The sequence below is a fragment of the Tenrec ecaudatus genome, chromosome 1, assembly GCF_050624435.1.
Source record: "Tenrec ecaudatus isolate mTenEca1 chromosome 1, mTenEca1.hap1, whole genome shotgun sequence".
NCBI lineage: Eukaryota > Metazoa > Chordata > Mammalia > Afrosoricida > Tenrecidae > Tenrec > Tenrec ecaudatus.
In genome coordinates, this window is record NC_134530.1 from 5,235,577 (window position 1) to 5,260,633 (window position 25,057).

At 54.5% G+C, this 25,057-nt stretch overlaps 1 long non-coding RNA gene across 2 annotated transcripts; it reads left to right on the plus strand.

The window, feature by feature from the left end:
* The first annotated feature begins 37 nt into the window (after positions 1–37).
* Positions 38–24,092, plus strand: LOC142430623 (uncharacterized). 2 transcript variants are annotated; one of them, XR_012780643.1, is made up of 3 exons: positions 38–174; positions 20,721–20,947; positions 23,748–24,092. It is a non-coding gene; the product is annotated as an uncharacterized LOC142430623 (long non-coding RNA). The 2 variants fall into 2 exon arrangements; XR_012780644.1 differs by lacking the exon at positions 38–174 and adding an exon at positions 177–315.
* Positions 24,093–25,057: the final 965 nt, after the last annotated feature.

Sequence of the window (25,057 nt, forward strand, 5' to 3'; positions counted from 1 at the left end):
TCCGCCGCAGGCCACGCCCCTCTCCAGGCCCCGCCTCCCGGCCCCGGGCCCAGCGGCGACTCGGGAAGTTCGCGGAGGGCGGGGCCGGGGCGCGTTCGCCCTCGGAGCCGAGCCCCCGCCTGCCAGGGACGCCCCCTCCTCCTTCTGGGGCGCCTATGGGCCGAGTCCTAGGAGGTGAGTGCCGTCCGGGGTGCGCCACGCGGGATCTGAGTCTCCAGCGGCCAGAGTGAGGCTGGGAAAAGGGGGCGATGGTGTGTGCTGCCCCACCCCCCACGCCCGCACCCCTCTCCGGGGGTCGCCCAGCAGACCCAGCAGGTAACCTGAGTAACTTGGAGTTGGTCCCGACGCGCAGTGACCCCACGCCCCACCTGTCCTGTACCGCCCCCCCCCAATCGCTCGTCCGTTTGAGCCCGTGGTTGCACCGCTGTGCCGGTCCGTCGGTCCATCCGTGTCCCTCCATCTCGTCCAAAGCCCCTCCACCTGACCAAGCACGATGTCCACCTCCAGGGGCTGGACTCTCCTGACCGCACGCCCAAAGTACGTGAGACAAGCCTTGCCTTCCCCGCCTCCCAGGGCGCTCCCGCTGACTTCTTGCAGGACGCTGTGTGTGTTGTTGGGCACTCCGTGGTACCCTCCGTTTTCGTGGCCAGCACCTTCATCCAAGCGCACTGGTTTTCCTCCGCTCATCTTTATTCAGGGGCTAACTCCCACGGCTTGGGTCAGGCGCACCTTCCTCCTCAAAGTAACATCCTTGCTTTTCAGTACTTTAAGGAGGGCGTGGGCGGCAGATGGACCTGAAGCGCATCACGTGATCGCTCTACTGCTGCCCCATGAGCATTGAGTGTTAGTTAGGACGTGATGTTAGCTTACTGTGGAAGGCCAGGTTGACCAGAGAAACAAATCTAGTGACACTCCTCTACAGGTAAGAGCGAGCTCTACATCAAGAAGTAATTATACGTCAAGTAAACATCCCAGCCCAGTCCAGATCAAGTCCCTAAGTCTGAAACTGGTCCAGCAGCTAAGGTGACCAGACATCCCGCTTTTTGGCGGGACAGTCCCGATTTTTAACAATTTTTCTCGCATCCCAAGGCATTTTAAAAAGTCCCGATTTGGGGGAAGAATGCCCGACAAGCTAGGGTAGACGGTTTTTGGCTGCCATGTGGCTATTTCACCAGGATATGAGTTTTATCAATGGTGTCCCGCTTTACCAATGTGAAAATCCGGTCACCTTACCTTAAGCCCCTCTTCACACTCTGGGAGCTGGGAGCCACATGCAGTGATGCAGGATGCAGGACGACCACGGGCCGGTGGGTACCGATCCTGTGTCATCCGGTGTCAATGGAAGCATCACAGTGCCTCTCCAGCGGGAAGGTGAGGGCAGAGAGAGAAGGGGCGGCTCCCAGGACCCTCTGACCAGAAGGCCCCGCCCACCAGGAGGCACCTTGAGGCCGTGACCTGATTGACAGGCCAGACTCCACCCCTGCACTTTCACATAGTTTCATGAAATTATGTAACCACCAGGTGACCTGTTGGTCCAGTTGTGAGGCTTGGGGGTCTTCTTCACGTGGAGTTGTCATCCATCCTGCAGCCTTTGATCTGTAACCTCAAACCAAACCCTCGCATCCTTTCCGACCAATGGGGACTCTGTGTGTTGCGGGGTGGAACGTGGCGTCTTATTTTTTCAAATGCATGTTGCCAGGCCTTTCTTCCGCAGAGCCATCCGTACCATTAGCACCACCCACGGCTATCACTACAGCAGTGCACCTGTATCAGGTGCCCTCTGCCTGCCCCAACAAGCCTCTGTGGCCCAGTACTTAAGCACTTGGAAAGGGAACCATGCGAGCCCACCAGCCTCTCTGTGGGGAAAGATGTGGCAGTCTGCTTCTAGAAAGGTTACAGTCTTGTGTCAACTGAGTTCCCAGGGAAGAAGCACCCCAGCCCGTGTGGTCTGGTCTCAGAGCTTCCATGGTGAACACCTGGTTTGCAGAAGGTTATGGGTGACATCAGAAGCCCAAATCCGTTTGCAGGTTCCACTCCTAGATGAAGCCTCAGGTGAGTCCTCTCCAATTGTAGCTGAGGGATGTGGACAGCCCTGTGGTCAGAGAACAATCTAAAGTTAACTATGGGGGGCCTAATTAGGTCAAAATGTCATATCTTATCATTTGATCTCCCTTTTAACCTGTTTTTAAAAAAGGGATAATCCATGTGGATTAAGCCCCTGGTGAATCCTCTCTAATCAGGGACCAGGAATGTGAATTGTCTTGCTATCATGCAGAATGCATTGGAAAGTGGATTGTTCCAGATGCGGTTAAGTTCAAATGTAGCAACCTATCACCTGAGCTCCCTTAGGATCCACTTAAATTTGTTCATGTTTTTAAGGTTTTCGGCTTTCATTTCAGTTGAGACTTTTATCTGTTTTACTTTGTTATTATTGCTAGTTGTTTTGTTGTTCTTGTTTTGTTTTTATGTTGTTCTGCCTATGAAATCCAGGATGGGCAAATCTATAGACAGTCACTGGAGTACTGGTCCCTGAGGGCATGGAAGGGGAGACTGGGGTTTGGAAACGGGGAGCTAATCATGATGAGGACAAGAATGAAGAAAATGTTCTAAAACTGTGGTGACAATTGTACAACTCTTTTTTTTTCTACAACTCTCCTTGATGTGACTGAACTATTGAATTGTGTGACATGTGTTATATTCTGTAAAAAAAAAACATTGTAGCTCTGGAAACCCTATGGGGGCAGTTCTGCTCTGTCCTCTCTCAGGGCCGATTGATAAGCAACCCCCTGTGGGTTTCCAAGATTGTCACTGCTGACCAGGGTAGAAAACCATCTCTTGGTCCAGCAGAGCTGCTGGTGGTTTTGAACTGCCAACCGTGAGGGCCACAGCCCAAGCAGTAACCACGACACTACCAGGTTTATTGGCCAGTGTGGGTTCATCAGCAGGGGATTTGGTGTTGGCCTTTGCTCTTTTGTGGTTGTGAGGAGCTTCCAAGTCCACCCCTCCTCAGAAGGACCCCCCCCCCCCCACCTGCAACAGAAGGCAACTCTGCCAGGTCCTCCACGGTTTTGCCTGTGTTTTGCCCGCGGTCGAGCCCCTTGTTGCAGCCACTGTGTCAGCCCGTCTCATGGAGGGCCTGCCTCTCTCATTGACTGCCTCTCTGCTTCACCAGTCATGATGCCCCTTCTCCGGGGCTGGGTCTCTCCTAAGAACTTGTCCAAAGTTTGGGAGACAGAGTCTCGCCATCCTGGCTTCTAAGGCGGATGCCGGCTGTGTTTGGTCCAAGACAGACTTGCCCTGTGTTCTTTCGGGTCGTGGCACATCCAGGCCTCCTCCCTAGCCCCACAATTCAAAGGCATCCATTCTTCTTTGGCCTTTCTCATTCATTGTCCAGCTTTCACATGCAGATGAGGCCATCGAAAATACACTGCAGCCTGGGAAGTCACAAGTGCTTTCTGCCGGCCACAGAGATCTCCTGCAGCCGACTTGCCCAGTGCAATCTGTCGAATTTCTGGGCCTCTGTCTCCCTGGGGGTTGAATGTGGATCCGAGCAGGATGAAACCGTGACAGTCTTTCCTCTGTTCACTGTGATGCTGTCTGTGGGGCGGCGGTGAGGATTCACGTTTCTGTTGAGGTGCAATCCATCCTGAAGGCCGCAGGCGCTTCGGGTCCTCCTCGCTTTCAGCAAGCAAGGTTGTGTCTCCTGCCTATCGCAGGTTGTCCACGATCCTTCCTCCAATCCTGGCGCCCAGTCCCCCTTCATAGGATGATTTGCTCCACACTCCGGTCGAACGTAACCCTGGGGCACGCCTGCCCTGATGTTAAACTAGCAACAAACGCTAAGAGAGAAACATTCCACATTCTGTCCTGCAGGCCTTTTATCCCTCCTGCTCCTAGATCAACCCCTTCCTGAGCCTGTTTCATTTAGTCTTTTTTATCCCCCTCCAGAATCGTCTATTTTCTTCTTGTCTATTGATGTTACCAACCCAGGCCCCACTGGGCACAGGTGTGGAACGGACAGTGAACAGCTAGAAGTGACCAGGGCAGGCTTTACTTGAGCCAGCCAGGAGAAGAGGCCTCCAGGTCAGCTGGCGCGGTGGTGGTGGGGCGGGGAAGGGCATTGGCAGTGTTAGACTAACATGCCAGGGAGCAAGTGGAGGGAGCTATGAATATGTAACAGATGCCACAGGAGTGGTCATGAATATGCATTAGGGCAGGGTGCTGAATCTTGGCCCTGGGGCCCCTCACTTTCAAGTGTCTTTGAAATTTGTCTGCTGACGTCTTCCCAGGCCACTTTTGTTCCAGGTCACCTGGAGGTGTGACTGCCCTTTTCCAAACATGAATGGGCAGCCAGGTCTGCTCACAGGTGACGCTCGCTCGCAGTGATGGGGCATTTTCCAGCGAGGGGTATTAGAGCTTCGGTTCTGAGCCAAAGGCTCTGGGTGGCAGTGACAGCCCCACATCTTTCTGCCAGGTCCCCACCTGGATTCAGCCTCTGTGTTTGGTCCAAGGGCATGGGGAATCCGGAACCAAGGGCGTAGAGAATCTTGCTCTCGGGCAGAAGGCCCTAGGAAGTGGACTGCTCCATCCATCTCCCGCAGCCCAGAGAGGGGCAGTGTCTCTCTTGGGTGTGTCCTTGAAGGCGGTCACTGTACTGGGGAGACAATGGCGCATTGTCATGTCCTCTCAGTTGTCCCCTGACTCTGGTGGCCCTGGACCGGCCTTGTAACCCCCCCTTGCTAAATCTAATGTACGTACGTGTCCCAATCGTGGGCCTGCTCCTGCTTCTGCTGTCCCACCTGTACCTGTGAGGTGCTGATCTGCCACGGAGCAGGAGTTTGGGATGGCTCCCTTGGCTCCATGCCTGACGTCACTGGGGTCCCCAACTGGATTCCCGGGGTGCCGTTCTGACTTTGTGTTAATGGCCTCCCCCATCCAGGTGATGTGTCTGCGTCTTCAAGTTGTCTGCCTCTTTTATGTCCTTAATGCATGTTCTCCTTGAGAGAGGGGTCTCCTCTGTACCCTAAAACAGAGGGAAAGGCTCAAAATAGACCGGTCATCAGGAAGGAAAGTCCAGGTGCACTGTGGGCAATGTCTGAGGCATGTGTGCCTTCTGGCACACCGAGGGGGAGGCTCCTTGGGACGTGGTCTCCCCGACGCCCCTCCCTATGGGGTGGAAACAGGATGGTCGTGGTGCCAGGGTGTCCCAGTGGAGTTACAGGCAGGCAGGATACGCGAATGAACCAGAGAGGGGGCAGGTGGGTAAGAGACTAGAACACCAGAGCTGGGGTCAGGAAGATGGGCTCTGCGATTTGGAATAGGGTGTCAGGGGAGGCCTTCCGAATGACACCCAAGCCCAGAGGGCCAGGCGGAAAGGGTGATCCAGGCAAAGGGAACAGCACGTGCAAAGGCCCCGAGGCAGCGCCCAGTCCGGGGAGTGGAGGCACAGGAGAGGCGGCCCATGTGACTGGAGGGGAAGAAGGACGGGGAGTAGACAGAAAGGGAATCAGGGATGAGAGGGGCAAAGAGACCTGTCCAAGGTCACACCGCTATGGGGTCAGTGGTCCAGAGCCCCCTGACCAAGGGGGTGTGATTCATGATTTGATCTGGAAGTTAACGACCTGGTGGTGCAGTGGGCCACGCGGCCGGGTACTAACCCATGAGAGGTGAGCAGTTCTCACCTACCAGCTGCCGCTTGGGAGGAAAGCGAGGCCTTGCGCTCCCACGGAGGGACAGCCTCATAGAGCCTTGAGGGCCATTCCATCCACTGGACAGAGCGGGTTGGAGTTGGTTCTCTTTTGAGTTAGCGCCAGCTGAGCACCACAGCCTCCACCCAGGTGAGCCCATCAATGCCAGCAAGCCACGGCCCTAAGAGGTAGAGCCGTGCTCCACTGCAGAACCTTCACTGGCCACCTGTTCGGAACTAGGTGGCCAGGCCTTTCTTCCGAGGTGCCTATTGGTGCTGAGCTCAACACTGGGGGCTGCGGAGCCAGGAGCGGCATGGGAGAGGCCATCGCGGGAAAAGGCGGCGCGGGAAAAGGCGGCGCGGGAAAAGGCAGCGGCTCGGGAAAGGGTGCAGAGAGGCGCGAGAAAGGGCGCGGGAAAGGGCGCGGGAAAGGGTGCGGGAGAGGGCGCAGGAGCAGGCTGAGTTATGCGTAGTGTTGTTGGTTTCTAGCATTCAGACCCCTTTCTTGCGGCGCGGCCAGCCGGTGTGTTGCAGTGTGGGCATTTCCTGGAGACAGCCCCCGTTACACGCTACCTTCGGCTTTCTTTGGCACGAAAGCTTTCTTCTGATACCGGAAAGGTCAGCAGTTCGAACGTACCAGCTGCTCCGAGCCCTGGTGGCCTAGGGTGCCGCTGGGCTGCTAATGGCAAGGTCAGCAGTTTGAAACCGGTAGCCGGTCCACAAAAGAACAAAAAGGCTTTCGCCTCCAGTCCCAAGTCACGGAAGCCCACTGTCCCGTAGAGTGGCTGAGAGTGGGGATAGGGGAGCGAATGAGCAGCTGGGGGAAGCAAGGTGTGGGCAGGACGCCCCATAAAGAGAGGCAGCCTTGCCAACCCAAGGGGCTGTCGCCGTGAGTTGGAGTCCGAAAGCAGGCAGTGGGTTTTGCCTTGCGCATCTTCCCCGAAGCAGATTCGAACCCGCAACCTGCCGGTTCCCAGCAGAGCACTGTTACCTCGGCGCCACCTGATGCCGAGAGACGGCCGGCCCCAGAGACGGGCACCACCTTGAGTGGAAGAAAGGGGTGAACGGAGGGGACCAGCCCAACACTGGAGAGGTCCAGCGATGCTGGGGAACCACCGCGGACATCTCGCTGCCCGGACAGGCACGCACCCCTCTGCCATTGCTTGTGTATAATTGTGGGTGAAGGGCAAGGAAAGGGAGGCCGCGCGGAGTCTCTGAGCCAGGATCCTCCTCCTCCTCCCGAGACCTGACCCATTACACTGCCAGGCCCCCTTTGGGACATACAGACCATTTGAGAGACAAACCTAGACAATACTAAAAAAAAAAAAATTGTTATCGATCTGAAATTCATCTGGCAGGTCGTGGTGTCGGGTGAAAAAAAGACCCCAATCTCAGGGTTCATTTAAGTCTTAAACCAGAAAGGACAAGAGAAGGACAACAAGGCCACATGGCCCCCACCCACCGGGGAGGCACTAGCAGGAGGTCATAATGGTGTCCGAGGGTTTGCAGAGACTCGGAGACTTAACCAGGCGCCGCAGGGCACATCAGCATCCAGGAAGGTGGGTCAGCACAGGGCAGTCCCGGGAGAGACCACAGGACGGGAAGGGGACTGTGACCGGACACTGCATTATGCTACACAGAGCAGCCCTCAAGATGGGCCCGGGCCCTCCACCAAGACAGTGGGCAGGACCCCCGACTGTGGGACCCCACCCTGCTCCATGAAGGACACACCCAGGCAAGCCCCGAGGGCTTCCTTGGGCTGGTTGGGGGTGGAGGCAGGCCCCTTCCTTATGCACTCTGCTGGAGGGCAAGACTTTCCCAGTTAATGGTCTGAAGGAAGCCCTTCCTTATGCACTCTGCTGGAGGGCAAGACTTTCCCAGTTAATGGTCTGAAGGAATTCGATGAGCCTTAATCTGTGTGGGTACTCTGCAAATGGAATTTGGGCTTTCACTCTTAGCCATTCAAAACAGAAAACAAAACAACAAACCCACCACCAGGGAGTCTATTCTGACCCCCAGCCGCCCTGCAGGACAGGGTAGAACTGCCCCTGTGGGTTTCCGAGTTGATAGATAGATATCCAATTGCTCTATTGAACAATTGAAGGATGGGGATGATGAGGTCGCAGGGCCGCAGCCTGACGGACTGAATCTCGCAGCCCCCAAAAGCGCCCCTAAATCTTCGGGAGGAAAGCTTCGTCTCTTTCTCGAGCAGAGCTGCCGGTGCGTTTGGCTGATCAGCAGCAGCCGCCGGTTTCAGGGGCTGTTCCATCAATAACTTTCCTCAATAACTTTCACGCCTAATTCTCCCATTTCCAGGTAGAGGAACTCGAAGCTCAAGAGAGGCCCAGCCCCTAGGTTGGGTCACATGGCCAGGAATGGGCTTCTTCAGCATTTGAATCCTGCATGGACTCTTCCCTGCGCTCCCCCCGCCCCCCCCAATTCCTGAGGGTGGTGGGAAGGGAGAGGCGGCGCGTGTCTGGCCACCAGGTGGCATCCCTGCTCCCACAGGGGTCACCTCCCTCCCTTGTCCATCGCGGGAACTAGCTGCTCCCGCAAGGCGGGCGGTTCAAACTCACCAGCTGCTCCTCGGGAGACAGATGAGGCTTTCTACTCCCTTAAGGATTTACAGCCTCGGAACCCTACAGGGCCGGTTCTACCCTGGCCTGTGACCTTGCTGTGAGTTGGAATTCACTGGGTGGCAGTCAAGGGGTTTGGTTTGTTTTTGTTAGATGCCAGACACTGCTGCATGGCCAGGGCACCCAGTCTCCACCGCCAGTGCGGTAGGGGGGTCAACCGTGGGGACCAGCAGGGCCCCACGAAGATTTTAGTGGAAACTGCCCTCTGTGAAAAAACGAAACACACACACAGACGTTTCTCTTCAAGTATATTTTGTGGTAACGTTGGTCTGAAGACAATGGTCATAATCCGAGTGAAATTCATTGTTGTTGTTCGGTGCTGTGGAGCCGGCGCCGACCCCTAGTGACCATATGCACAGGAAGCATGGCCTGATCCTGCTCCGTCCGTCCGTCTGTCCGTCCGTCCGCACGACGGTTCCTATGTCTGAGCCATTGTTGCAGCCGCTGTGTCCATCCGTCTCCTTGAGGGCCCTCCTGGTTTTCAGAGCCCCGCCACCACTCCACTCCACTCGCCCTGCTCTCTCCTGACCACACGTCAGTGAGAATGCCTGTACTTCTCCACGGCAGACTTGCTTGCTTCCTCGGTACTTTCAATTTTCTTCTCCAGCACCAGCTCAAGTGCATGGACTTCTTCTTAGATCGTCCTTATTCAGTGTCCAGCTTTCACACGCATCTGAGGCGCTTACAAACTCGGTGGTTTGGGTCCATCGCACATTCGTCCTCTAAGTAACGTCCTTGCTCGTCGTCCGTCTGCCGAGGTCTCCTGGTGCGGCAGACGGACCAGATGCAGTGTGTCCTCCGATCTCTGACGGCCACTTCCTTCCGTGAGCATCCATGGTGCAGCTAAGCACGACAAAATCCCCGACCACGTCCAGCTTGTCTCCATGTATCAGGACGTGGGTCCAGTCGTGAGGATTTGGGACTTCTCTACAGTGAGATTAAAAATATATTTTTATAAAACTCAAAACTCACTGCCACCAAGTCGATTCCAACTCATAGGGGCTTGTAGGACAGGACTGAACGCGCCTTGTCTTTCCCTTGTAACACGTAAGCCTTCCCACCATCAGAGTTCCCTGTATATTTTTTATAATACGTTCTTCATGGGGACACATCCACTCACCTGCCCATCAGTTTGTCACGCCGTGGGGACTGCTTGTTGCTGTGATACGGGAAGCTATGCTCCTAGTCTCTCAAGTACCAGCAACGTCACCCACGGTGGACGGGTCTTGGCGGAGTTTCCAGACGGAGACCAGGAAGAAAGGTCTGGTGAAAATCAGCCCCTGAAAGCCCCAAGTGTCACCACGGAGACCGTCTGACACAGGGCTGGAATGTTCCCTGGGTTGAAAACTCCCCGCCATCAAGTGGATTCCGACACGGCAAACCTCTAGGGCTGAGTAGGGCTCCCCTTTGCTGAGTTTCCAAGACTGTGACTAATTACGGTAGTAGAAAGTCTTTCAGGAGTAGAAAGCCTCATCTACCTCCTGAGGAGTGTCTGGCGGTTTCGAACTGCTGACCTTGTGTTTAGCCCAACTCGTAACCACGACACCAGGAACGCCTTCGGAATACACAGAAGCCTAAACCATGGACTGAAGCTGACCAAGAATAGCGAAGATGGAGCCGGACAGGGTGGCGGCACGTTCTGCTGCATGTAAGGTGACCGTGAGCCAGAGCTAACCCAACCCCACAGCACCCACCAGCAGTCATAAGGTATTCTCATCACGCTATTTCTTCTGCTTCGAAGAGAAGTTGGAGCTCAGATACTCCCACAGGCCCGTAACGGTGTCAAGAACACAGGGGACTGAGCCTGCTGTGCCTGGTGGACTGGTCAGCTTTGGTGACCCCTGCTGGACGACGCCCATAGGAGGTTATCATCTCAGGAGGGGTGCACCTGGAAGGCTCCCAGGAGGTGGCGGGTGATGTCTGAACTGAAGCCTCAGGGATGAATGGGATCAGGCAGGTGGGGGTGTCGGAGTGCCATGCCAGCCAGAGGAAAGAGTGTAAAGGCTGAGCCAAGAGGCCAGGGCCACGTGGGTGGATTGGCGAGGACCACAGAAGATCCGGAGCAGAAGCAGCCCAGGCAGGCTGGTGCATTTCCATGACCTCTCAGGCTGCCCTGAGGATGGAGGGCCAGGAGGAGGGACAGTTGGTCTTGGGGAAAAGGGAGGGCACAGTGGAGAAGGAGGACCCCCCACCCCCCCACCTCGTGAGTGTAATGGTGAGAGGAATGCATGCCTCTGGATGGACACACACACTTCCAATCATGTCTTTCTATTCTCAGATAGAAATTCATAATTGATTTCAGAGCTGTTATTTCCACCCGGATATTTCCACTGACCAGAGGTGCAGGTACAGGAATGTATAGCAAGATTAGAAACAGTTCAATGAAGACACAGCAGCTTGGAAGTCCGTCTGCGAGGAGACGGGGGATGAGAAGAAGCAGTGAGAAGATGCAGGGGTGGGTGGGGTTAGAAGTGACCAAGAGGATGCGGGAGTTTAGAAATACCTGTGTGAGCACCTGGAAGATTGGAAGTACTTCTATATGATGATTGTACAACCATTTATTCATTCATTCATTTATTTTAACTCTTCTTGATATGACTGAATTGTATCACATAGGGATAAAGCGACATTAAAACTGTTAAAGGGAACAGAAGAAGTACATCTATGAGGATATGGGAGATTAGACACAGGTGCATGAGGATATGGGAGATTAGACACAGGTGCATGAGGATATGGGAGATTAGACACAGGTGCATGAGGATATGGGAGATTAGACACAGGTGCATGAGGATATGGGAGATTAGACATATGTGTCTAAGGATATCAGAGATTAGAAGTACATCTCTGAGGAGACAGGAGATTAGACATAGGTGCATGAGGATATGGGAGATTAGACATAGGTGTCTGAGGATATCAGAGATTAGACACAGGTGGATGAGGATATAGGAGATTAGACGCAGGTGCATGAGGATATGGGAGATTAGACACAGGTGCATGAGGATATGGGAGATTAGACACAGGTGCATGAGGATATGGGAATTAGACACAGGTGCATGAGGATATGGGAGATTAGACACAGGTACATGAGGATATGGGAGATTAGACACAGGTGCATGAGGATATGGGAGATTAGACATATGTGTCTAAGGATATCAGAGATTAGAAGTACATCTCTGAGGAGACAGGAGATTAGACATAGGTGCATGAGGATATGGGAGATTAGACATAGGTGTCTGAGGATATCAGAGATTAGACACAGGTGGATGAGGATATGGGAGATTAGACACAGGTGCATGAGGATATGGGAGATTAGACACAGGTGCATGAGGATATGGGAGATTAGAAGTACATCTCTGAGGAGACAGGAGATTAGACGTGCATCTCTGAGAATGCAGGAGCACCTACAGGAGGATGTAGCCGATTCGAAGCAGCTATGCATGCACACAGCACAGTACGGTCAGAGGCGTGTGGAAAGACAGCAGGGAAGGGGAGAGAGGCCACTGAGGACTTCAATGCCAGGAACCGGTGAGAATCTCTGCAGAGATGACACTGGAGCTGAGACCAGGCAGGGAGGGGGTTTGCTATGTGACTGCAGTGCAAAGGCCCGAGGCAGGACAGGATTTAGCAAGTCCAAGGGACAGGGAGGAAGCCTTTTGAGTTGGAGCTGAGGGAGGGAGGAGGGGCGAGGAGGAGGGGAGGCCGGAAGAGGATGGGCAGGTGGGCCCAAGGAGCTCACTGGTGCAGCCCCTGCATCTGCATCCCTCACGGAGGGCCTGCCTCTCTTTCGCTGCCCTGCTGCTTTGCCGGATGTCCTTCTCCAGGGACGGGCCTCTGCTGAGATGGAGTCTCCCCATCCTTGCTTCTCGGGAGCCCTCGGGGGACTGTTCCCAGACAGCCGTTCTTGGTTCTCTCGGTTCAGTCCGCAGCACCACGGCTCAGAGGCACTCCCACGCCCTCAGACTCCCAAAGGCAGCACCATTGCATCAGTGGCAACGTTTAAGGACCCTGTGTGATCTACAAGATCCCCAGTTCAAAACCACTGGCCGCCCCGAGGGAGACAGACGAGGCGGTCTCCTCCCGAGGAGAGTGACAGTCTCAGACACCCACAGGGCAGTTCCACCCAGCCCTCTAGGGTGGCTGTGAGCAGTGACTTTGTTTGTTTGTTTGTTTGTTTGTTGTACACCAGAAGAAAACACTGCCCGGTTCTGCGCCACGGTTGCAGTCACCCGTGGGGCCCACCCGTGATCGATGCCAGGGTCTGCCTCTCGTCGCTGACCCTTGTAAGCATGCTGTCCCCAGGGCTAGGGAACCCCGTGGGACAGCCCTCCATCCTCACCCCGACTGGAGACCTACCGAGTGCCACCTCTCCATGCCAACTGCTGCAGAAGCAGAGGACGGTGGATCTTTTCGAATGATTATCGTCCCTTGGTCGGACGGTGGTGGCTGTGAGTTGCCGGGATGCTGGGAGCTATGTCACTGGTATTTCAAAGGCCAGCCGCGTCACGCCAGGTGAACAGGTTTCAGCCGAGCTGTCGAATAAGGACGGCCTGTGAAGAAGGAGCCGGCTCCTGGCTTTGGAGGCCCGGGCCTGTGAAAAATCTTGCATGTCGCTTCGAAACCTCATCAGATACCGAGGCCCTAGAGACAGTGCCAGGAGATGAGCCCCGCGGGTCAGAAGGCCCGAGGAGGAGCTGGCTTCTCAAAGTCAAAGTCGGCTATAGTGAGGTGAACGGAGTGAAGCCTGTGAGAACACAACCTCTGGAACCTTCGTTCTCCGATGGGATGGGGCTCCGGGTGAGAAGAGACAGCTGCCAACCTCTACTGAGAACTAGAACTTGGGAGATAGGAAGTGTGTGGATCTAGGAAGCCCTCAAAAATTAAATAGAGATCAACATCCCAGGGGTTGGTGAGTTTCAATCGTGACAAACGGACGGTTGGTCCTGGAAGAAGTCTGGCCGGAGGGCTCCTGAGAAACAAGGATGGCGAGACTTTGTCCTCAGGAGAGTCCCGTCCCTGGAGGAGGACACCATGCTCAGTAAAGCGGAGGGGCCGCCCGGCACAAGATGGACTGACACCACCGTGGCTGCAACCATGGGCTCAGACTTAAGAGATGGCGTGCCAGTCCCGGTCGGACCGGCTCCGCGCGACACTGGACCACACACAAGGAGCCTGCATCTTGCAGGGGATGTGCTTAAGCGGAAGCATCCGGTTAGCTGTGCGCTTCACCTTAACAATAGCTTCCGTGTGCCCCCAGTCCTCACCTGGGGGTGTACTGTGAGGTGACCCACTGGCAGGGTTTTGTCTCAGCGGCCCGCTCGCGGCAGGAAGCCAGGGGTCTTTTAACATTCAGGCCCTTGCCCGCCCCGCCCCCTGGCCCTCAGTGGCGCCAGCTGCCCGCTGCCCCCTGAGAAGCGAGGCTATGGGGGAGGGGCACCCCAGTTGAGACCTACTGTCCCCTGGGCCAGCCCCACCCAGGCCTGGGTGCACCATGGATGGGTTCTTCGGTGACTCCAGCCCTTGACTCATCTCACCATCTTTGTCCCCACGGCCACAGTGGCCGGGACAGCGCCGGATGTCTGGGGGCCCCTGCCCGGAGTCTTAAGTGCAGACCAACCCTGGTGGAAGACCTGGCCCAGGGAGGCCCACCCAGACCCTGGGCTCGCAGCCTCTGTGTCCCGTGGCCCCAGCCGCCCCTACTCTCGCGCCCAGCCGCCCACCCCGGGCACTGTCCTCTGAGTGGCGGCTGCCAGGCCGCGCCAGTCACCACGCTGGCGGGCGGGCGGGCGGGGAAGGAACAGGCTGTCCCTGGCGTGTCCGCCCGGGGCCTCTTTGTTCCCGGACATGGGAGGTGGGGGGCTGCTGTCTTGGCAACCAGGCCCTTCCCCACCCCAACGCACACCTGGGGTGAAAGTTTGGGGGAGTCTGGGCAAAGTTGAACCCCACCAAGCCTGCCTCCAAATTCTCATTTGCTGGAGTGGGGGTGGGGCTCTGGGATTGGAAAGCTGGAGGTGCCCCAGCAGGGAGTGGCCAGTGTCTGGATGGGTGGGGAGGGGGAGGGTTGACCCCAGTCTTTGGAGCTGCAGCTGGTGCCCTTGGCAGCGGTGTTGGTTTTGGGAGAGGGGCTATTTTGGGGATGGGGGTGTGTGATGGGGGCGGGACCTCCATGGGGGTTGGGGGGGAGGCAGGAAGTGGGGTGGCCCCAGCTGCATTCTCCGTTGGCCCACCTGGCACCTCCAGCCACCACACAGGAAGCTCCCCCAACGCCCGGCCTGCCGTGGCCCACTGAGTCTGGGGGCCCTGGGGGGTGGGGCGGCAGCCAGTGGGGGAGGGTGCCAGCCAGAGTCTCGTAGAAGATTCCAGTGTGGAGTGAGTTTTGTGGGTGGGTGTGTTGAGCCGGTCATGGGCCCCCCAGTTGACAGCACGGCCGTGTCTCAGAGGGCTTCCCGGGACTGCCCTACCTACTGCCGCAGGCAGCCTGACCTTGCTCTCTCGGAGCCGAGGGCCAGCTCAAACCCCAATCCGTCGGTTAACATCTGAGCCCTTAACTCTGGCTGCCCAGATCAGCGGCAGACAGGAGCAGTGCTTCTAATGGATCTGAGAGACAGAGGGGTCGAGATCCTGAAACAACCAGGAACGCAGGCATCACCGGACCGCCCACCTCCGCCACCACCCTGCTCCCACGAACTCTCCTCAGCAGACAGGTTTTTGGGTTTCCACTGGAAATCGTTAGTCCTGACTGGGCTCCTTCGGACTTATTTTTGTTTTCTGATCTTAAACAACAACAACAAAATGAACTTAAAAAGAAGTGTGTTTTCAAGGACCGCCTTGAGTAATGACGTGAGAAAGACAGCCTTGAAGTGGTTCCATTCCCGACCACGGCTGCCACCGTCATTCACGAGAGTGTCGTGGCCTCGTTGGAGTCCACGTTGAGCCGTTAAGCACAGAGAGTTTAAAATTTGTTTCTTTACCTTCTCTTGGCCCACGTTATTTTAAAAATCATTTTATTAGGGGCACATACAACTCTTATCACAATCCATACATACATCAATTGTGTAAAGCACATTTGTACATTCATGGCCCTCATCACTCTCAAAACATTTGCTCTCCACCTAAGCCCCTGGCATCAGCTCCTCATTTTTCTCTCTCCCTCCTGACTCCCTCCCACGTGTTTTTTTAAGCCCTTTCCAAACCCACCAGCCGCTCCAAAGATGTGCTGAGCTGCACCTGTAAGGTCACTGCCTTGGGAATCCTCTGGGGGTACTTGTGCTCTGTCCGGTGGGGTTGCCGTGCATTGGAATGGACGCGGTGCCCATTGGCTCGGGTATGGACATCTGTCTTTGTCTCCATCTATGAGAGTTTTCCAGTAAAAGGGAGCCGAAGTCTCGCTGTCGTCATTCTAACTGCACCCCTTGCAGGACAAGTGCAGTCATTCTTCTGGCTAACTCCATGGTCTTGGCCAACCCCACGATTCAAATACCTCGCACTTCTGCTCCAGTCTTCCTTCGCCCGCTGTTGAGCTTCTGCACGCACGGGAGGTGGCCGAGAAGACTCGGGTTTGGCCTGCTGGCACGACACCGCTCCCAGAGACCGCGCTCCTCATCCTGCCGCCGCTGGGGCTGAGAGGCCACGTGAACATCGGTCTCCACCGTCCTGAGACCGGAAGAGCTGGATGGTACCCGGCTGCCGTGACTTGCTGCTGTGGGAAGAATCCTATGCCATGGTCCTCCTGGAGCAAGTGGGAGCAAAATGTGGACCAAACCTCAAAAGCACAGAAAGGCCAGACTGACTGGTCTGAAAGGGGCAGATGGGAAACCCGGGATATGACCCTGAGTGGACCTTTAAGTCTGGAGCAGAGCCTCCCCTTCGGTTAAAGATGATAAAGCAGGGGGGCGGGGGGGGGAATTTAAAAAAAAAAGATGATAAAGCAGTGCAGATCGAAGAGCAGCGTTTGCTCGGTGCCAAAGTTCAGAGGGAAAGAGGGCAGAATGGAAACAGGGTAAACAGCGGTCCACAGAGGGCGGGCCGTGGACGGGATGAAAGAGCCGGGTCTGAAGCATTGCAGGAAAACCCGGTGTTTTGCTCTGTGAGCCTGATTCACAATCAAAACGTAAAAGAAAAAAAACGGTCGACCCTCTCAGACAGCCCCCACACACCAACTCCACAAAGAGAAAAGATGCTGAGCCTCAAATTAACACCTGTTAACTCTTAAGGGTGCTAAAGGGGGAGGGGGGCCTCAATAATCCCCGGGAGCCACAAGCCCCTGTTTGAGCCCACCTCACAGCCCCACGGAGGACAGGCCTGGTGGCCTCTTGAAAAGTCAACCTCGGCAAACCCTGTGAGGGGACCAGTCAGTGCAAGACATGAGAGAAAATCATCCATCCATATGGAGGGTCCCGCAGGGAGAGGGGGAAGGAGGAGCTGATCCCAAGTAGATGTTTGGGAAAGGATGATGGCAACATTTGTACAGGTGTGTTTGACACATGGGTGCATGCATGGACTGTGGTAAGAGCTGTATGAGCCCCCAATAAAATAAAACTTAAAAAGTGAACCCTCCGAGGGAGCGTGTGGGGAGGGGAATCGGGAGCTAATGATATTGAGCACAAGGAAGGAATGCCCCAAAATAAGTCGTGGGGATGACGGTACAGGTCTTCTCAAGACCACCAAACCGCAGGGTGGAGAGAACCCCCCAACAAACCAAGCTCTATGGAGCGGAGTTCTCTGATAGCCAGGGGCTCACCGTGGAATCGGCGTGACAGCCAGGGGGCCGGCCTTTTGGGGGTCAGGTGCCAGGTACTCCCCCGTCCAGCACGGTCTGTGTACACGGTGATTTCATCCTTGCCACCCGTTCCAAGGGGAAGTCTGTGTTGTCTCCATTTTGCAGATGAAAAGACTGAGGGCAGGGAGCCAGCACCTCCAGGAGGAAGTGGAGATGAGCTGTACATGGGAAATTGAGCCATGGTGTGTGTGTGTGTGTGTGTGTGTGTACACGCCTAAGTACCGTCTCCAGACCGAGGGTCTTCTATCCACCCAGTGAGTCCGGCCTCTTCCCTTATATTGGGTCGTGTTCCACGCTTTCTCCCACTGTCTCCAGGACCCCCTAATGTGGTCCCATGTATGGTCGTGGCCGCGGGGCACTGTCTAGGTTCTTTGGGTCTCCGGGTTATGGAGACCAAGAGTGGCCTGGTCCGTTCGTCCACTGCAGTCATTGTTTCCATCTGCCTTCAGTGACCATCCTCGTCGGCCTCCACGGGGAGGAGGCCATCGCTATGCCTTAGGTGGCCAAGCATGACCTTTGAAGACCCATCGATTCCTCCTCCAAGGGGGATGTAGGCCCTGTCTGTGGGCTAGGTCATGTCCACTGACCTCGGTGTTGCCTGAGACTAAGGTCCTAAGTCCCCGGCCCAGTGACTCATTCCCGCAAGGTGTTTGGTTGATATCTAAGATGTTTTTATTTCCCCCTATTTCTCCCCACCTTGTCTGCTCCGCCACCTTCACGGATGTATCTGTAGCCAAGCTAAACACCACGTTCAAATCTCCTATGTCAAAAACCCACGTCTATTCCCGAGTGGACTCTCACGGTCCTCCCACACTGCTCAGCCTGCGTGTCTGGCCCGGCATCCACTCTTGTCGCTGTTGTTAGGTCTGGTCGAATCGGCTCCAACGCTAATACTTGGCTGGACCACACGGCATGGAGCGCTCCCCTGGCCTGTGCCATCCTGGGAGCGGCGGTTCTTCCATTTGAGGCCGTGGAGCCACCACGGTGCCACTCCGGCTGGTCACGCCGAGTGACTGCAGGACTGGGGTAGCAACAGCGTGGACCTCTGCAGCCTCGAATTCTATCGCGCACATCCTTGCGATTGCCTCGCCCAAGTCGGAGCCCTCGTGATGGAATAGGTTACGGGATGGGCTGCTAACCTCAAGGCCAGCAGTTCAAAACCAACCCCCCACCCCCAGAGAGAAAGATGAGGCTTTCTACTCCTGTGAAGAGCTGGGGCCTTGGGAGCCCCCCAGGGCTGTTCGACCCGCCTTATGGGGTCCAGGTGGGTCAGAATCAACTCGGCGGCAGCAAGAGCCACCCAGGTTAACGCGTCATTCTTCCCTTCCTCCGACTCATCAGTCTTTAGCACAGACGTGTTTGCTCTTGAAACAAGAGCCCAGCGTGACAGTGGAAACACGCTTCCTCTCAGTGTGGAAATATTCTCTTGAGACTTTATATATATATATATATATATATAGAAAAAACATGTCTGTCAAGTGTTTTGTAGAGTGAGTGTTATTCTTTATGTTGGTGTGTGTGTGTGTGTGTGTGTGTGTGTGTGTTGGGGCCTTCTTTCTGAGCTGTGTTCTTCTGGTTTGCGGGTCTTGTAATTTTCTGCACTGTTCAAGCGTCTACGAGGTCTTGAGGACGTCTCTGTCGTGTTGGGATGGGAAGGTTGGCTCACTTTCTGTGGCCTGACCCTGTGATTTATTCATTTCGCCCCAGGTTGAGAACAATCGGTTCCCGTCCTGGGATCCACTGGACTCCCTCTCCGCTCAGCAGTTCTGTACTTAACGTGGGCTCTCTCTCTTCGTGCTTTGTAGCCGTCCTGAAAAGGATACCTCAGGATCCCGGGTCTTGTAGGTTTCTGTGAAGACTGGGTTGATTGTTGGGTGGTTGCCTTAAGAATGTCCCTTTCAGGCTGCTGCCCGCTGGGCTAGTGGCTAGCCACGGAGCTGCTCACCCCAGAGTCGGCAGTTTGAATCCACCAGCCACTCTGATGGAGACGGACAAGGCTTTTTATTCCAGCAAAGAGCGACAGTCTCAAGTCCCACAGGGGCAGTTCTTCCTCGTCCTACCGGCTCGCCGTGAGTGGGAATCGACCCAATGACACCAGGTTTGAGCTTCTTAGTGGTGAGCCGCAGAACCCTGGACGTGTGGTGAAGAGTGAGGGGCTAGCTCGCAGCCATAAGCACGACCTCATCCATTCTGTGTGTGCTGTCGGCATCCCAGCCCACCAAATCACAGCCGGAGCTTTCCAACGAGGGCGCTGGCCCCAGCGAGGCCACTCTGGATTGCAGCCGGGCCCAGACTTCCAGGGCACCGGTGTCTGTGCTTTGAGCAGCGAAGGGTCCCGAGCTGAAGGTGAGCAGGGTGCTGAATGGAGAGAGAGGGGTTTCAGAGCCCATCTGGAGACCAGAGAAGAATTGGAATACCAGTGTCAGGGAACAGAGAGTGCTTCTACTCCGGTAAAGAGTGACTGTCTCGGAAACCCACAGGGGCAGTTCTCCCCTGTCCTGCAGGGTCGCTGTGGGTCGGAGTCGACCCGGTGACAGTGAGGTTGTGTGTGTGTGTGTGTGTGTGTATGTGTGTGTGTGTGTGTGTGTGTTCATGGTCTTTGAGGAGGTGAAGAAGACAGAACAGACCTTGAACTGCTAAAAGGACAAGCAAATCTGTCTTAGGAGGAAGTAAAGGCAAACGCTCCTTTAGGGAAGGCGGAAGGCCCTGGAGAGGATGGATGGACACAGGGGCTTTGTAGGCATGACCGACCTGGAGGTGCCTCAGTCTCTTGAACATAAGGTCACTGTGAGTCAGAACCCAGGGGCCCTGGTGGCCCAGTGGGTCACAGGTTAGGGAGCTAGCTGCAAGGTCAGCAGTTTGAGACACCGGCTGCTTTACGGAAGGGTAATGAGCCTCATTGCTCTCAATAAAGATGTGCAGCTACGGAAACCCCAAGAGCAGTTCTGTCCTGTCCTAGAGGGTCCCTGTGACTCGGTGACAGTGAGTTTGGGGATGTGTGCATCATCACATGACTGGCCTCTCTGTAACGACCAAACCCCTGTGAATCATGACCCAGCCAAGGCACGCATAGTCTTGACCCCCCGAAGTGAGCCTCACCACCTCCTCACACCTAGATATTCCCTGCTGCCAGGCGGACATTATTCCTGGGCAACATTGCCCAACAGTGTGATGGTTAGGTTTCGCGCCCACCTCGCTGGGCTAGGATTCTCCGTGGTTTGGCGATTAAGACCTAGTTACGTCCCATGATGTGACCTGACACATTGCAATTGTCTCTGTAAAGGAATCTGTGACAGGAAGCCCAGCAGTTGTAAGAAGTCTAGGGTGGGATGCCACAAGCTTACTCGGATCCCTGTCCCGTGCGGTCAGTGGAAAGGAAGTCTCCTGGGAGGTGTGGCCTGCTTCCCATAGAAGCTGCTGCTATGGAAAAGCTTGCTTGCTGCTTTCCTCCCCCCACCCCACCCCACCCCCACCACCCCGGGTCTGGATCCTGCATTTGGCTCACCGGACTCTGGTTCTTTGGACCTGAGAAATGGGTTGCCATATTGCCTGCCGACCTGGGGAAGAGCCGGGGATCTGGCATCTGATCTCCTCTCAACCTTGGATTGATTTGCCTCTGCAGCCATCAGCCTGCTCTGCTGACCTTGGAATTCAGTCATCTCTGCCACCACTTCCCTGTCACCTTCCTGCTGACCTTGGGTTCATCAGCACCCACAGCTACACCAGCCAGGAGAAGCCTCCAGCCTGACATCGAACCTGTGGGCTTAGAACCTGCCCACACTTGGGTTTGCCTGCTCCTCCGCCGAGTGAGCTGTTTTCTTGGTATGTCTCCCCGTCGTGTAGACATATGTAAGTATCAGTGGTTTTGCTTTCCTAGAGAACCCAGCCTAAGACAGATTTTTTTTTTTAACTGTTGTCTGAAATGTGAAATGTTGGATAACCGGGATAGTCATTAAGTGAGGAGTGTGCATACTATGCCAATTAACTGAGTTAGCTTACGAGACTACAGTCTTAAACCTTCAACCCCCCCCAAAGAAAGCAATCTTTTTTTTTTTTTAATTTATTTTGGGTGGGTGGTGGTGGAGTGGTGGTGGTGGTGGTGGTGGTGGTGTCAAAGAAAACAATCTTGCGAGATGTTCGGTTATGTCTAGGAAGTGGGCATGACTGTGCTTTGGTTTATGATATGTAGATATACATGCATGAACACGTATCTGGATGTACACGCATCTATAGGTACATCTATCTGTGCACACATGTGCACCATACACATACACGGTATCTCTGTATACATTTATGCGTAACCACACACCTGTTTTGGTTTCTTGTTGGTTTGCTGCACAGTGATATTTTTCATGTACATTATCCCAAAAATGCCCGTGTCTCATGTGCACTGCTTAGAGACATTGTTTACCTTGGTCATGCATGTGCACTTGCCCCGTATTTGATGCTACCTGTCCTTGAGACATTGAATTCCTTAATGTAGCCCCTTGAACCACGTCTTATAACTCCTATGTGGATTGGGAGTGACCATGCAAATGAGGTGCATTGGACCCGGGGTATTTTGTACTCATGCAAATAAGGTGCAACTTGCTCTTGTGGAAGTTTGGGCTATGCAAACAAGGTGCGTAGTGCCCTTGCTGGGGATTGGTTAGTTCGTGGTTTTTGTGCCAAGCTGTGAAATTGATGAGGCACTTGCATTTTTTTGTTTTTTTAAATCATTTTATTAAGGGCTCTTACAGCTCTTTTTATTTTTTTTATTTTTTACAGCTCTTTTTAAAAAAAATCATTTTATTGGGGACTCCTACAAGTCATCACAATCCATCCATCCATCCACTATGTCAAGCACATTTGTACATTTGTTGCCATCATCATTCTCAAAACATTTGCTTTCTGCTTGAGCCCTTGGTATCAGCTCCTCATTTTTCCCCTCCCCACCCTCCCTCCCCCATGAACCCTTGGTAATTTATAAATTATTGTTATTTTTTCATGTCTTACACTGTCCGATGTCTCCCTTCACCCACTTTTCTGTTGTCCGTTATCCAGGGAGGGGGTTACATGTAGATCAAGAGGCGCTTGCTTTATAAGCAGCTTCCCTGACAGGTTCTAGGGACAGAGAGAGAGAGGAGAAAGAGAGAGAGAAGCATCACAGAGGAGGAGCTCAGTATGAGAGAGCTGTGATGGGCTCCCCAGCCAACAGCCCCCCCCCAGTGGGGCAGCATCAAGGGCTGGCCATGCTGAGAAGTAAATACCCTGTTAGCAATAGTATTGCTAGGATGTGGTGCTAGGATTATGGGGCCCTCTTAACAGGGCATGGGACATACGTATACTAGAAAAAAGTGATTGATGATTATTTTTGTCTGGATTTTTCTATGCATAATCTGCAGCCCTCTGAAGGAAACACAGAGTGTGGGCAACAGGGTGGGGCTCAGAAAAACTATGGGGGGTGGAGGGGCGATGGTGGGGGTAGCCAGCCAAGATGGAGGTCCAATGGGGAGAAGGAGGTGGATTCTGTAAACATTTTAAAGAAAGCGTCTCCGTGAATGTTGATGAATTGGGTGGGAGCTGGTGTACGGGCCCTTTGTTGGGGGACTTGGGCTTTGGCCCCAAGGGGTAGGGGAGTCCTGGGGGGCTGGAGCAGAGGAGATGCTGGTCCTGACTCAAGGCAGGGACAGAAGATCAGACCTGGGGCTCACCTGAGGAATAGAGGAATTCTTTTTTTATTTTTAGAGGGTAAAGAGGAATTCTATCCTGGGGGGGGTTGCATGTATTGTGGGACAGTGAGCAGCCTCTCCCCACTAGAAGCCAAGTTTTGAGCCTGCCCTGACCCATGCACAACAGAGGCAGTGTTGCCCAACCCTGGACCATGTTCACTACGATCGCTCAGTGTGAGTTAGGCTGTGTGTCAACTTGACTTCCCCCGCGTTGTGCTGTCACATAATGTAATCAACCCCATGATGGGTCTGCCGTGAATCAAGCGGTAGCACTGGTCATAGCCGGTGAGTGATGGTCACTCACGGGGGGTATGGGCTGCTCGATATTTAGGTGGACAGTTGTGGAGTGATTCTCTCTTCTTGCTGGCCTAGGAAGGGTGGTTCCACAACCCATGGCCGCCATGTTGATTCTGACTCACAGCCACTGGGCAGGACTGGAGTCGACTGGCCCTGGGGGGTTTCCTAAGGCTGGAAGGCAAGGGGACCAGTTTTCTAGTGCTCTATTGGACAGCATTTGGAGTCTCTCCGTGGGGTTTCCATTGACTGATGTTCAGTCATGAAAGATACCCAGGCCTTACCTCCTCATCTCTCTTGGTCTGGACGCACCACTGAAATGGGATGACCCTGTGCTGGTGTTTGAAACACTGGTGACATAAATTCCAGCAGCTTAGCAACAGGCAAGCCACCGCAGGCGGACAGGCCTGACAGGCAGGCGGTGACAGTCACTTGGATCTCCAAGTGTTCCCTCTGTGGTTGAGACGTCATCTGGTGTCAATTTGAGAGGATTCAGAGTGAAGGGGTGGAGTCCAGTCTGTCGATCGGGTCATAGCCAATGAGGCCTCTGTATGGACATGGCCTTCCCCTGAGAATTCTGGAAACACCTGTATTTTCCTCTTTGGAGACGGAAGACACAGCTCTGTCTTCTTTCTCCCTGAGAGGTATTCTACTGAGAAGACACGTGGTGCTACACCCTGGGAGCTGGGGAAGCCACATGGAACTACCATGACACAACCAGACCTCTGGGGCCGGAGAAGCCACATGGAGACCCCTGCCAGCGCTGAGATGCTCACAACGCCACTGGATCCACAAGACTTCCCACCCACTGGCCTGTGACCGTCCTGCATTCATCATCATTGCATGTGTTTCGTGAGTGTGAAGAGGACTTAATAGATCGGTATTGAAAATATGGGCTAATATGGGACTTATGGCTTTGACCTGGGCTGGGCTGGGATGTTTTCTTACTATGCAATTGCTCTTTTATATAAAGCTCTTTCTTATACACATATGAGTCTCCCTGGATTTGTTTCTCTGGTCTACCCGGACTAGCACACCTGAGGTGCCCCAGGATGGAGTTGCCTGCGCTAGGAACTGCCAGAGGGGAGAGAGGGTGGAGGATAAGAGAGTTTAGGAGTGACAGCAAGTAAGAAGATGGACTGAATTCCGTCCAACATGCCGGGGGGTGGGGGTGGGGGCGGGGCTTCCTTCCCAGTCTGTGCGGAAATGGAAGGAAAAGGTCATGGAATCTCCCCGACAACCTTTGTCGGAAGCCATCTCCCACGTGTCGTAAGCCCTAAGCCCCATCATCGTGCTTCTCCGCCCTTGGAGAGTAGGTTTTCTTTGTTCTGTTAGACAGGGTGATGGGAATCCTGGTGGCACAGTGGTTACAGACGGACCTGCTAATTGCAGGGCCAGAAGTTCAAACTCACCAGTCTCCAGGGGAGAAAGGCGAGGCTTTGTACTCCGGTAAAGAGTTACTGTTTGGTGCCGAAGAATCGGCTTCAAACCCTTCCGGGGCCTGCGCCGTCCCCACCATGGTCCCTGTGCCTGAGCCCACGGATCCATCCATCTCCTGAGGGCCTTCCTCCTTGTCTCAGCCCCTCTGCTTTACTGAGCATTGCGTCCTTCTCCAGGGACTGGTCTCTCCTAACAACACATCCAAAGTCTGTGAGATGAAGTCTCGCCACCCTCGCCTCTAAGGAGCACTCTGGCCAGGTTTCTTCCAACACAGATCGGTTTTTCCATGGTGCTGCAACCAACCAAGTAGGCCTGGCCTCTTTCAGAATTGGAGTTTTGTTCTACGTTTTTCTCCCCTTCTCTTTTGGGTACTTTGTCCGCGCGGTTGGTAGCGGCAGCGAGAAACCCCCGCTAATATCTTTGGGTTAGAAGACACTATGATCCACACAGTCGAATGCCTTGGCACCGTCAACGAAACACAAATAAGCATCTTTCCGGTGCTCTCAGCTCTCAG